General features: G+C 36.9%; 1 protein-coding gene and 1 pseudogene across 2 annotated transcripts in view; one reads left to right on the top strand and one right to left on the bottom strand.

Moving 5' to 3' along the window:
- SPAG16 (sperm associated antigen 16) overlaps positions 1–15,173 on the top strand; it is a 1,016,466-nt gene that overhangs the window by 637,664 nt on the left and 363,629 nt on the right. The window lies entirely within an intron of this gene.
- LOC144617246 (Y-box-binding protein 1-like) lies at positions 3,126–9,041 on the bottom strand (annotated as a pseudogene).

Here is a 15,173-nt window from a genome sequence, read left to right as displayed (position 1 = left end):
GTATTTTCTATACTTGTGGTATGTGAAGTGGTTTGGGGGCTCTTTTTATTAAAAAATATTTCTTTTGGTGTTTAAGAAAGACTGTATTTTTGTTCTGTAGGCTTTTTACTTATTTTTAAAATTTTTAAATTTCCCTGCTTTTCTTTTTAACATGTTGCGATGTTATTTGTGGTTTTGATGACATACTTTTAACTCCAACCTATTGCCTACACAACAGTAACTTCCCTCTTCCTTCTCCCTTCTCATCTCATTTTTAGTTGCATTATTTCTACTCTGTCAGAACATACAACACATACGATGTAGCATATATCATCATAAAACATTATTATTTCACCATTCACCTCAGTTTTTAGTGTTAAATCTACAATTAAATATATTAAAAGCTCACCAGTATTCTTATTGCTGAAGTGTCCCCATTCATCTCTTAATTGGATTTGAGAATATAAAACTACTTTTCACTGTTGATCCTTGAATGAAAACTTAGCTGACTATAAAATCCATGGTTCACATTTTCTTTCCCTGTATTATTTTAAAATGCTATTCTACTGGTACGTTATTTTGTATGTAGTTTTTTTAGAATTCTGATGCCAACTAATTATCTTGCCTTTGTTATCTACCTGTTTACCTATTAATTATTGGCTGGAGTCCACAGAGTTATCTTTTTTTATTTAGTAAAATTATAAAATTTTGTATTTTTACTATGATATCACTTTGAATTGATCATTACTAATCAATTTTCACTGTTATGCAGTGAGCTCCTTCAGTATGTAGATTCAGGACTTCTAAGTTTCTCCTCTAAATTTCTTATTCCATCAAAGTGTTCAGCAGTAAAAAGGGCCTTCATATCCACTTTTGTTATAGGGCAGTTATGATGAAATGCAGCCTGTTTTTACTTTTTAATATAGTGTGTTTAAAAAAATGTCTTAAAATGTATCCTTGTTAACATAAAAATCTCTTGAGGATAGTCAGCTAACATAAAAGAATGGATTTTTAAATCAGATTTAACAAGAATCAGAGATCTTACCTGGTATGAAGTTTTACTAAATAATATGAATAAAAGCTCAAAGTAGAGAGAGGGGGTCTGACATACCAAAGGCAGCTACCCAGGTCCTGTATAAACACATTAGACATGTACTTCTAGCCAAGAATTGTAGATAAGGTTACTGAATAGAGATCTTGAGATAACCTCATGCCCTAGAAACATTTAAATTATGAAACACCTCCATTTAATAGCTCCAATACTTGGATCATTGACATCACATTTTCCAGGGAGCTAAGCCTCATGGATCCTGGGTTCTATAGTTGACCCTTACCTAGAACATCCTGTGAAGTACATTTTACAGATGAATTTTCTTCTTCCTAGAAAATATCAATAGTTTATATATCCAAATGTTCAGTTAACAAGGAAGTTGAATTGGGTCACTGACCAACATTCTTTTCCCTAGGAACACTCAACTCCATAAAGGAAATGCTATGACCTGAATATTTGTATTGCTCTAAGATTCATATTTTGAAATTCTAACCCCACAAAGTGATAGTATTATTAGATGGGGCCTTTTGGAGATGATTAGGTCTTAAGGGTGGAACCCTCACACTTGGGATTAGTGCTCTTACAAAAGATCTCATAAAAGACCTTACAATGCTCCCTGGCCTCTTCTATCATGTGAAGATACAACAGAAAGTCTGAGGGCCAAAAAAAGGTCTTTACCAAACCATGCTGGCCCCTGATCTCAGACTCCCAGCCTCTACAACTTTGAGAAATAAATATCTGTTATTTATAAGCTACCCAGTCTGTGGTGCTTTGCTATAGCAACCCAAACATACCAAGGTAGGAGTTAATGTGCTGTAGACCAGGTGCTTTCATTCTTTCCTTTCAGAAATATGATGTGACTTTTCATTTTTATATTTTTCTGTTTTCTAAAATATTAGGTATTGAATGGATAACTAGAGGAAAAATAGTGTAATGGAAGTGAGAAGTGTATCCTAGTCATTTAGACTATGGAGTTAGAACCATAGAATCATGGTTGCAGCACTGGTCTGTGTTCGTATACATTGCAGATTTCATACCTGGAGGTTCATTCAGCTGAAGAAATAATTCAGTGGCCTAGCGGCTTAGGTAATTGATGTTATCCATGGTATTAGAGGCAGAACTGAGATTTTTATTCAGGCCATTTGAAAATTAGAGGACAATGGAGATATTTTATATATGTATAATGCTAAGATATACTATGTAGATAGAGATAGAGGTATCTCCATGTGATACACATATACATATGTCCATATAGGTTACCTTATTTTATTTACAATAAATCAAAGTTATGGATATATATACTGCTTATCTGAACATAAACAACTATTATACTTCTCTGTTACTCCCTAATTCAATGTAGAGTAAGAATTATGACATATTATTGTCCTATTTTCTGACCAGATGTATTTTTTGAATCACTACCTCATAGTCTTGTCTTCTCTGTGGCTTCCATCTCATGTCAACATTTTCTTGATGTTTTCTAATTTCTTTAAAATAATTTAATATCAAGTAAATAATAACAATCCTTACATTTGTATAATTTTTAATTTATTAATCACTAGAAAATTCTAGAAACAATGCTCTGTAATTCTTTAAGTAATAAATAAATTTGAGAAATTCTGTAAATATCACCTTAGTCATTTCATTTCACACGACACCATTTACTTTTACTTTCTGATACCAAGCTATAGTTTTTCCCAATCAATTCTAGTTGCTTACTGAGATTCTCTGAAGTCACTACCAGCCCTGGACAACTTGATAGATGGCCTTTTTTCAGACTTTTATTCACAGGTGTTTGCTGTTTGTTGACTTTTTTTGAAAAACTCAAGTTGTAAACTTTGATTACAAATTAAAAATGAGGTTCTTAAAAATCTAAACTTGAGCATATATGAAACAATTTTAAAACTGTTAAAGGTGTGTTGAGAAAAAACAGGTTTAAAGAAGACATCTTTAGGTAAAAATAATAAAAATGCATAGATAATGCAGATAGTTCTATTTATCTGCTCAATGGGCAAAAAACAAGCACTTGAGGTCTTCAACTTAAATCTTGTGTTCATTTCTTATTGCTAAAATTTCATTTATTCCTGTTAGATGACTAAACCTGATGATAGTATATATGATAATCCCCAGGGGCAGACGAATTCTTAGCTGATGGATTGGCTATGTTGTCTCTTTGCTATCCTGTGGTTTAGGGTTTTCTGAGCATCTTTGTAGGTAATTGAAGTTGCAGTGGTACCAGCGTTGAGGTGGCTGCTGACCTTGGATCTCATCTCCTTGATTTTCTTTATCTTCTTCATTGCTGTCCTGCCTAGGTTGTCTTTGGCAAGGAGGACCCTTTGGTTTAACTGACTGAGTCACCCAGGCATCCAAGGAGGACCCTTTGGGAATCATGGTCTATAATCCTGAGCATATTCTATCTCACTGGCCTATCTTGTTCTCTTGCACCCTGGTTGTTAGCACCTTCCATCATTTCTCCCTGAACAGGAGTGTTAGAAGATTGTGGTCCAAGCCCATGAGGTCTCTGCCTGAAGCAAGGTGGAAAAATCTGCAGTAGGGCCAGCGCTGTTGAACCTGGCCTTCAGGAGCTTCCAACCCCACTCCTTTCCCCACTCTCATTATTCTGATAATTCTATTGGGAATTATGTGGAGGACCTCTGCCATGTGGAGAGCCTTTGTAATGGTTATTGTCTGCTGCATACTTACTGCCTTGCACTGGAGCTCCACCAGAGCCTGTCACATTTGCTGCTTCCACATCCTTTTCGCCTTGAGCAATGTCAAACTCCATAGTCTCTCCATCTCCTACACTGAGGACACACTTCCTGGTGTCATTCTTCTTTATGGCAGTCTGATGCACAAATACTTCTTCCTTCTCGTCATTTCTATTGATAGCTGTTTCTTACGTTGAACCATTTTACTGTTCCCCAAACCTTTATTGTGATGACCATCTTGTCCCCTATGGCAGGCACAGCAGATGTGAGGCTGCTCTGGTCTCGGCTACACTGTCCATGGTTCTGGGCTTTGTGTGGGCAGCCCTGAGAGCAGGTAGTAGCTGGGTCTCCGCCTCACTGGGGCCAGCTGGGGCAGCTGAGGCTCTTCCAGGGGTGTGATGGTAACTAGGCTGGTTACTGCTAGGGGCTGCTCAGGGCTGGTAGATGGCTTTTAAGAAAGGAACAAACCACTCTTATCCGTTATTCCCCATTGGTAATATCTAAGGAGAATTTACTAGTTTAGACATTTTCTAAAGTAAAAATATTTAACAGAAATTTGAAAAAGCTTGCTTCGGTGACTAGAAAGGAACAGTTAAGAAGTTAAATTAAGATTGGTTGTATTAAAGGTAGTCTTAATTTTGATCATTTGAGCAGAAACATCTCTCCTTTTCCTTCAACATTTGGCATTTTTGATCTGGATTATATGAACAATAGCCTCATCTCCTTACCCACGTTTTTTTTTTAATTAAAGCTGCTTTTCATTTTTTTAACCTCTCTTATGCTCTCTGATTTGTAATAGTCTCTCTAGTTTTGTTTCAGAAATGACAGTGCTTTTTTAGAGAAAATAATATGTATAAATTAATTATGGTTATAAATATCTATATCTTGTTATAGATATGTATCATTATAGATATATTCCTATTCTTAGTTATGTTTATACTGATTTAAATTATGATATTTAAGATACATGATTAGAAATATTTTTTATTAACATAGCATCACTTTTGTGATATGTCTCAAAATCAGATTTTGACATTGTACATTCTATGGCCTCCATGCTAGGTAGTTGGGGACTAGCAGACTGCCCCAGAGCCATTTTAAGTTTACTGCAAGAAAGCTGGGACAGCCGTGGGGAGTCCTGAGGGTCAGAATCCCATGAGGGTAAGACTTGTCTGACATAGAGTTAATTTTTAAAGAGAAGTTATATAACATACCTCAAATTATAAGGAAAAAGAAAAAGAAATTTAAAAAAAATTATACTTTGGTAACATACATTTTGTGGAAATATCATTTGAAAAATATATAAAATAGCTTTAAGATACGTTTTATATCAATATCAAAGAATAGAGTTGATGGGAATAAAGAATGTATAATTGTTAGATTTTATTTATATACATTTCAGATAGATTTTTTTATTTTTTTAAATTTTTTTTTAATCTTTATTTATTTTTGAGAGAGAGAGACAGTGTGTGAGCAGGGGAGGAGCAGAGAGAGAGGGAGACACAGAATCTGAAGCAGGCTCCAGGCTCTGAGCTGTGAGCATAGAGCCCGATGCAGGGCTCGAACTCATGAACTGTGAGATCATGACCTGAGCCAAAGTCGGACACTCAACCGACTGAGCCACCCAGGCACCCCGAGATTTTTTTATTCTTGAAAGGCATAAGTAAAATGACCCTACTTCATGCTTTTCTATGTTCCATATTATCAAAACTTGTACCAATTGCATTACAACATTTTGTTCGTTTTAGTAAGAGAGAAAGGGCTGTCTTCCTTAGAAACAACATGATTGTCTCTATCACCAAGAAGAGGGGTGAAGGAAATTCTAGTCAAATTTTCTTTAGCTCCATGTATTTAAGAATCATCTGATGATGTTGGGTTTGTATGCAGACTCCTGGACCCCATATCAAGAAATTCTAATTAAGTTTATGTTGAAGATCCTAGGAATGTGTATTTTAACAAGTATCCCCAGTAGTTCTGATTAAGGCGATTTTCTTTTTTCTTTTTAATTTATTTACTTAAATTCAACTTAGTTAAAATATAGTGTAGTATTGGTTTCAGGAGTAGAGCCCAGTGATTCATCACTTATATAGAACGTCCCGTGCTTATCCCAACAAATGCCCTCCTTAATGCCCATCATCCATTTAGCCCACCCCCCCATCTCCCCTCCAACAACCCTCAGTTTGTTCTCTGTATTTAAAAGTCTTTTAGGGTTTGCCTCTCTCTCTGTTTTTATCTTACTTTTCCTTCCCTGCCTCTATGCTCAGCTGTTGCATTTCTTGCAAAATCATTGGATATTTGTCTTTCTCTGACTTATTTCACTTAGTATCATACACTCTAATTCCATCCATGTTGTTGTAAATGGCAAGACTTCATTCTTCTTGATCATAAAGTGATTTTCTAAACACACTTTGAGAAACACTGTCCTCGCCCTTTGTCTAAATGATCTGATTTGAGGAACTTGGGTAAAACACAAAGGTGAAGTAATTGATATTACCCATGAAATTAGAGAAACAGCTAAGGACTCTTATTAAGTCCCCAAACAGTATATGTAATCTATATATGTATATATGTAAAAATATTTTATGTATATACACACATATACATAGTTTACTTCATTCTCATTACAATAAATCAGAATTCCTGATCTGTGTATTGAATATGTGACTATAAAATCTGACAGCAATTGATACAAGAGCGTCAGAAGTAGAGTTCGTCTATGAGATAAAAGCGATGATGAGAACACCAGCCTAACAGGTGAGTATCCTAGTAAGGAACTGAGTTAAGCAGGAGCATGGGAAGAGGACTATTAGCTGAATTAACACTTCCAAATTCACTTGTTGAAGCCCTAACCCCCAATACCTCAGAATTTGACTGGGTTCAGAGACAGGGCCTTCAAAAAGGTAACTGAGGTTAAATGAGGTCTTATGGGTAGGCCCTAACCCAGTATAACTGGTGTCTTTATAAGAATTGGAAATCTGGACAGAGACACCAGGGATGCACACCCACAGAAGAAAGACCATGGGAAACATAATGGGAAGGTAACCATCTGCAAAGCAAGAAGAGAGTTTTCAGAAGAAACCAATTCTACAATACCCTTATCTCGAACTTCCAGGCTCCTGAACTATGAGAAAATAAATTTCCATTATGTAAGCTACCCAATTTGTAACATTTTGTTTTGGCAGCCCTAGCAAACTAACTCAAATTTTGGTACCAAGAAGGGAGTGCTGCTATAATAAATACCTAAAATGTAGAAGTGGCTTTGGAACTGCATGATGGGTAGAGACTGGAAGAGCACTGAGGTGCATGCCAGAAGAGCCTCGATTTCCCTGGGGAGACTTTTGGTAGGAATATGGATACTAAAGGTCCTTCTGAGGAGGTCTCAGATGAAAATGAGGAACACGTACTTGGAAACTGAAGGAAACACAGTCCTTGTGATAAAGCAGCACAAAACTTGACTGAACTGTGTCCTAATCTTTTGTGAAAAGCAGTAACTGACAAAGTTGGATATTTAGCTGTGAAGATTTCTTAGCAAAGTGTTGGGGACGTGGCCTGGTTTCTCCTTGCTGTTTATAGTACAATGTGAGAAGAGAGAGATTAAATGAAGAAGAGATTGTTAAGCCAAAAGTAACAAGAACTTGAAGATCTGGAAGATTCTCAGTCTATCCATATTTCAAAAAATGAATATATTTCATAAAAATAAAAAGCTTCTGCAAACAAAGGAAACAATCAGCAAAACTAAAAGGCAACCAACAGAATGGGAAAAGATATTTGCAAATGACATATCAGATAAAGGGTTAGTATCCAAAATCTATAAAGAACTTATCAAATTCAACACCCAAAAAATAAATGATCCAGTGAAGAAATGGGCAAAGGACATGAATAGACACTTCTCCAAAGAAGACATTCAGATGCTAACTGACACATGAAAAAATGCTCAACATCACTCATCATCAAAGAAATACAAATCAAAACCACAAGGAAATACCACCTCACACCTGTCAGAATGGTTAACATTAACAACTCAGGCAACAACAAATGTTGAAGAGGATGTGGAGAAAGAGGATCTCTTTTGCACTGCTGCTGGGAATGCAAACTGCTGCAGCCACTCTGGAAAACAGTATGGAGGTTCTTCAAAAAACTAAAAATAGAACTACCCTACGACCCAGCAATTACACTACTAGGCATTTATCCAAGGGATACGGGTATGCTGTTTCGAAGGGGCACATGCACCCCAATGTTTGTAGCAGCACTATCAACAATAGCCAAAGTATGGAAAGAGCCCAAATATCTATCGATAGATGAATGGCTAAAGAAGATGTGGTGTATATATACAATGGAGTATTACTCGGCAATCAAAAAGAATGAAATGTTGTAATTTACAACTACGTGGATGAAACTAGAGGGTATTATGCTAAGTGAAATTAGTCAGAGAAAGACAAAAATCATATGACTTCACTCATATGAGGACTTTAAGACACAGAACAGATGAATACAAGGGAAGGGAGACAAAAATAATATAAAAATAGGGAGGGGACAAAACATAAGAGACTCTTAAATATGGAGAACAAACAGAGGGTTATTGGAAGGGTTGTGGGGGGGGGTGGGCTAAATTGGTAAGGAGCGTTAAGGAATCTACTCCTGAAATCATTGTTGTACTATATGCTAACTAATTTGGATGTAAATTAAAAAAAATGAGAATGATTGGCTGGTTAGTAATTCCAATGATGGTCTGGATAGTAATTCCATAAAGAGATTGTGGGTGTGACTCATGGATCTAATCAGCCCTCAGTAGAAGCCAAGGATGGAGATATGATTACAACTGCAGAGACACTTCCAGCTTAGGCTAAAGAGGACAGAGATGGAACAAAATGAAGAAAGGCCATTGAACTTCTGGGATTTTGTGGGTCAGGACCATAGCTGTGAACCCACATGTGATCCTCCAGGAAAAGGGAAGAATGACCCTGAAGGACGGGTGGTTTCCTCCTCAGTTTCAGAATAAGGCTACCTCCTCAGTTATTGCTGCAATAATGTCTTAATTGATCTAGTCATATATGGTGTGCCTGATACCCATCTTTTCTCATATTATAGCCCTAGCGATTTTCCAAAGTGCATTCTGATTTTGTATCCAATTCCATCTACTCCAGTTTAAGAACTATAAATTGCTTCACTTTGCTCTTCGAAAATTTAAAACGTCTTAATATGATCTGTAAGACCTCAAATCACCGGCCTTTGCTTGCGTCTCCAACCACATCTCTTTCTTTATCTGTGTGGCCCCATCCAGCTGGTTTTCCCATAGTCCCCATTCTCATCATGTTTATCTTCTACTGGGCTTCTGCATGTCTTGTTCTCTCTACTTAGAATGGACCTCCTACGTTTCTTTGCCTAGTTAACACCTACCAATCCTTTAATTCTCAGCATTAAAGTCACCTCCTCAGGGAAGCTTGACCAAGTAAAGTTTCACTGTTTCACTCATAGAACTGTGAATTCTTCACAACACTGTAAGCTCCACAAGGCAGGGACCATGTCTGTGTGTGTTCATATTTGTATCCTTACAGATGTGCACTTAACTCCAAGTAGGAACCTAACAAATATATATATTTTAATATAATTTATTGTCAAGTTAGCTAACATACAGTGTATATAGTGTGCTCTTGGCTTCAGGGGTAGATTCCCATGATTCACCATTTATATACCACACCCAGTGTTCATCCCAGCAAGTGCCCTTCTCAATGCCCATCACCCAATTTCACCTCTCCCCAACACCCCCCCCAATGGTTTGCCTCCCTCTCTGTTTGAAACTATTTTTCCCCTTCCCTTTTCCCATGGTCTTTTGTTAAGTTTCTCAAGTTCCACATATGAGTGAAAACATATGATTCTTATTTCACTTAGCATAATACCCTCCAGTTCCATCCATGTTGTTGCAAATAGCAGGATTTCATTCTTTTTCATTGCCAAGTCGTATTCCCTTATATATATAAACCACATCTTCTGTATCCATTCATCAGTTGATGGACATTTGGGTTCCTTCCATAATTTGGCTATTGTTGAAAGTGGTGCTATAAACATTTGGGGTACATGTGCAACTATGAGTCAGCACTCCTATGTATACTTTGGATAAATTTATAGTTGTACTATTGCTGGGTCATAGGGCAGTTCTATTTTTAATTTTTTGAGGAATTTCCACACTGTTTTCCAGAATGGCTGCACCAGTCTGCATTCCCACCAACAGTGCAAGAAGATTCCCGTTTCTCCACATCCTCACCAACATCTGTTGTTTCCTGAGTTGTTAATTTTAGCCACTCTGACTGGTGTGAAATGGTTTCTCAGTATGGCTTTGATTTGTATTTCCCTGATGGTGAGTGATGTTGAGCATTTTTTCATGTATTTGTTGGCCATCTGGATGTCTTCTTTGGAAAAGTGTCTATTCATGTCTTCTGCCCATCCCATTTCTTCACTGGGTTGTTTTCCAGGTGTCGAGTTTGGTAAGTTCTTTACAGATTTGGATACTAACCCTTTATCTGATATGTCATTTGCCAATATCTTCTTGCATTCTGTCAGTTGCCTTTTAGTTCTGTTGATTGTTTCCTTTGCACTGCAGTAGCTTTTTATCTTGATGAGGTCCCAATAGTTCATTTTGCTTTTATTTCCCTGGCCTTCAGAGATGTGTTGAGTAAGAAGCTACTGTGGCTGAGGCCAAAAAGGTTGTTGCCTATTTTCTCCTCTAGGGTTTTAATGGTTTCCTGTCTCATATTTAGGTATTTCATCAATTTTGAGGTTATTTTTATGTATGGGGTAAGAAAGTGGTCCAGTTTCATTCTTCAGCATGTTTCTGTCCAGTTCTTCCAGCACCATTTGCTAGACAGAATGTCTTTTTTCCATTGGATACTCTTTCCTGCCTTGCCAAAGATTAGTTGGCCATACACTTGTGGGTCCAATATTGGGTTCTCTAATCTATTCCATTGGTCTATGTGTCTATTTTTGTGCCAATACCATACTGTCTTCATGATTACAGCTTTGTAGTAGAGGTTAAAGTCCAGGATTGTGTTGCCTCCCATGTTGGTTTTCTTTTTCAACATTTCTTTGGCTATTCGAGGACTTTTGTGGTTCCATATAAATTTTATGTTTGTTTGTTCTAGCTCTGAGAAGAATGCCAGTGCAATTTTGATCGGGATTGCATTGAATGTGTAGATTGCTTTGGGTAGTATTGACATTGTAACAATATTTGTTCTTCCAATCCATGAGCATAGAATACTTTTCCACTTCTTTGAGTCTTCTTCAATTTCTTTCATAAGTTTTCCATAGTTTTTGGTATATAGATCTTCTACATCTTTCATTAGGTTTATTCCTAGGTATTTTATGGTTCTTGGTACAATTGTAAATGGGATCGATTTCTTGATTTCTCTTCTTGTTACTTCATTATTGGTGTATAGAAATGAAACCAATTTCTGTACATTGATTTTGTATCCTGTGACTTTGCTGAATTCATGTATCAGTTCTAGCAGCTTTTTGGTGGAGTCTTTTGGGTTTTCTATGTAGAGTATTATGTCACCTGCAAAAAGTGAAACTGACTTCTTCTTTGCCAATTTGGATGCCTTTATTTCATTTTGTTGTCTGATTGCTGAGGCTAGGATTTCCACACCATGTTATAAAACAGTGGTGAGGGGATGCCTGGGTGATTCAGTTGGTTAAGAGTCCAACTTCGGCTCAGATCATGATCTCGCGGTTTGTGAATTTGAGCCCCATATCAGGCTCTGTGCTGACAGCTCAGAGCCTGGAGCCTGTTTTGGATTCTGTGTCTCCCTCTCTCTCTGCCCCTCCCCCACTTGTGTTCTGTCTCTCTCTGTCTCTCAAAAATGAATAAATGTAAAAAAAAAAATAAAAAATAAAACAACAGTGGTGATAGTAGACATCCCTGTCGTGTTCTTGGTCTTAGGGGGAAAGCTCTCAGTTTTTCGCTATTGGGGATGATATTGGCTGTGGGCCTTTTATATATGGCTTTTATGATGGTAAGTTATGTTCCTTCTATTCGGACTTTCTTGAGGGTTTTTATTAAGAAAGTCTGCTATATTTTGTCAAATGCACTATTTTTTCTGCACTATTGATAGGATCATATGGTTCTTATCTTTCCTTCTATTAATGTGATGTGTCATGTTGATTGATTTGCAAATATTGAGCCATTCCTGCAGCTGAGGAATGAATCCCACTTGATCATGGTGAATACTTCTTTTAATGTATTGTTGAAATAGATTTTCTAGTATCTTGTCAAGAATTTTTACATCCATATTCATCAGGGATATTGGCCTATAATTCTTCTCTCTGGTGGGGTCTCTCTGGTTTGAGAATCAAGGTAGTGCAGGGTTCATAGAATGAGTCTGGAAGCTTTCCTTCTGTTTCTATTTTTTGAAACATTTTGAGAAGAATAGGTATAACTCTGTTTTAAATGTCTGGTAGAATTTCCCTGGAAAGCCATCTGGCCCAGATTTTTGATAACTGATTCAATTTCTTCACTGGTTATGGGTTCAATTTTTCTATTTTTTCCCACTTAAGTTTTGGTAGTGTGTGGGTTTCTAGGAAGTTGTCTATTTCTCCCAGGTTGTCCAGTTTATTGACATATAATGTTTCATAGTATTCTCTAATAATTATTTGTATTTCTGTGGTGGTCATTGTGATCTCTCATTTTTAATTTGTGATTTTATCTATTTGGGTTCTCTCTCTTTTCTGGGTAGGGATTTATCAATTTTGTTTATCTTTTCAAAAAACCACCTCTTTAGGACTACCTTGGTGGCTGAGTCAGTTAAGTGACTGACTGGCTCAGGTCATGATCTCATGGTTCATAGGTTCAAGCCCTGCATCAGGCTCTGTGCTGAATGCTTGCTTGGAGCCTAGATCCTGCTTCAGATTCTGTGTTTCCTCCTCTCTCTGCCCCTCCCCCCTTGTGCTCTGTCTCTCAAAAATAAATAAATGTAAAAAAACACCACTTCTTAGATTCATTGTTCTATTCTGTGTTTATTTGTTTTTATTTATTTGATTCTATATTGTTTATTTCTGCTCTAATCTTTAGTATTTATCTTCTTCTGCTGGCTTTGGGATTTCTTTGCTGTTCTGCTTCTGGTTCCTTTCAGTGTGTGGTTAGGTTTGTATTTGATTTTGTTTTTGTTTTTCCTTATTTCTTGAGATAGGCCTGGATTCCAATGTATTTTCCTCTTAGGACTGCCTTTGCTCCATCCCAAAGGGTTTGGACTGTTGCATTTTCACTTTCATTTGTTTCCATATATTTTTTAATTTCTTCTTTAATTGCCCAGTTGACCCATTCATTCTTTAATAGGATGTTCTTTAACCTCCATGCATTTGGAGTCTTTCCAAATTTTTCTTGTGGTTGATTTCAAGTTTCATATCATTGTGATCTGAAAATATGCATGGTATGATCTCAGTTCTTTTATATTTATTGAGGGCTGTTTTGTGACCCAGTACGTGGTGTATCTTGGAGAATGTTCCAAGTGCACTCAAGAAGAATGTGTATTCTGCTTTTGGATGAAAAGTTCTGAATATATCTGTCAAGTCCATATGGTCCAGTGTATCATTCAAAGCCATTGCTTCTTTATTGATTTTTGGCCTATATGATCTGTTCATTGTTGTAAGTGGAGTATTAAGGTCCCCTGCAGTTACTGTATTCTTATCAGTAAGATTGTTTATGTTTATGATTAATTGATTTATATATCTGGGTACTCTCAAGTTTGAAGCATAAACATTTACAATTATTAGCTCTTCGTGATGGACAGACCCTGTAATTATGATATAATGCCTTTATTTATCTCTTGTTGCAACATTTAGTTTAAACTCTAGTTTGTCTGATGTAAGTATGGTTACTCCAGTTTTCTTTTGACTTCCAGTAGCATGATGGTTATCCGTTCCCTCACATTCAATCTGAAGGTGTCCTCAGTTCTAAAATAAGTCTTTTGTAGACAGCATATAGATGGATCTTGTTGTTTATCCACTCTGATACCCTATGTCTTTTGATTGGCGCATTTAGTCCATTTACATTCAGAGTTATTATTGAAAGATATGGATTTAGTGTCATTGTGTTATCTGTAGGTTTCATGCTTGTAGTGATGTCTCTGGTCCTTTGTAGTTTTTGCAGCATCATACTCACAGAGTCTTCCTTAGGATCTCTTACAGGGCTGGTTTAGTGGTCTTGACCTCCTTCAGTTTTTGTGTGTCTGGGAAAGCCTTTATCTCTCCTTCTTTTCTGAATGACAGCTTTGCTGGATAAAGGATTCTTGGCTTCATATTTTTCCTATTCATCACATTGAATAGTTCCTGCCACTTCCTTCTGGCCTGCCAGGTTTCAGGGGACACTTCTGCTACTACCGTTCTGTGTCTACCCTTATAGTTTAAGGCCCATTTGTCCCTAGCTGCCTTCAGAATTCTCTCTTTATCTTTGTATTTTATCAGTTTCACTATGACATGCCATGGAGAAGACATATTCTTGCTAAATCTGAAGGGAGTCCTCTGTGTCTCCTGGATTTGGATGCCTGTTTTCTTCCCTAGATTAGGGAAATTCTCAGCTATAATGTGTTCAAGTAAACCTTCTGCCCCTTTCTCTCTTTTTTCTTCTTCTAGAACTCCTATGGTATGGATATTATTATGTTTCATTGAATCATTTAGTTCTCTAATTCTCCCCTCATTGTCTAGTATTTTCTTTTCTCTCTTTTTCTCAGCTTCATTTTCCATAATTTTATCTTCTCTTTCACTTATTCTTCCCTCTGCTTTCCCCATCCTTGCTGTCACTGCATTTAGTTTATTTTGCACCCCATTTACATTTCTTAATTTGTCGTGACTGTTTCTTAGTTCCTTGATCTCTGCAGCAATAGATTCTCTGCTGTCTTTTTTGCTTTTTTCAAAATTCTTGATCAGACATATTGCTTATATCTGTTTTGAGTAATTCTCTAGCTGTCATTTCTTCCTGGTATTTCTTTTGAGGAGTATTCTTCCATTTCATCATTTTGGCTAGTTTTCTGTCCCTCATGTGTTTGAATAGCTTGTTATGTGTCCTGAACCCGTGAGCACTACTATATTAAAGAAGAGTCTTACACTGTCCAGGGACTGGCCATTCGGGAGGCGTTTTTGGAATGTGTTGTATGCTCTCTGTTGTTGTGACTTGGTTGCTTTATCTCCCTCCTCATAGTGGTGGTATGGACCTTTCACCAGGTGTGCTTTGATTTGTTTGTTGAAGTAACCTTGGAAAAAATGTTAAAAAGGGGTGGTGGTGGGAGAAGCCTTATCCCATTCCAAGAGAGAAATGACAGGAAAGGGGAAAAAGAATAGAAAAACAGAAAAATTGACCAGGCAGAGAATCAGAGAAACTATATGGCTTACTCCAGGGAGAGAGAGGAAAATAAAGAAGAAGGAGATACAGAAGAGGTTTAAAAAGAATA

The sequence above is a fragment of the Panthera onca genome, chromosome C1 (assembly GCF_046562875.1).
Source record: "Panthera onca isolate mPanOnc1 chromosome C1, mPanOnc1 haplotype 2, whole genome shotgun sequence".
Classification (NCBI taxonomy): Eukaryota; Metazoa; Chordata; class Mammalia; order Carnivora; family Felidae; genus Panthera; species Panthera onca.
The sequence above is the reverse complement of the archived record's forward strand: the minus strand, read 5'-3'. Positions and strand labels throughout refer to the sequence as shown.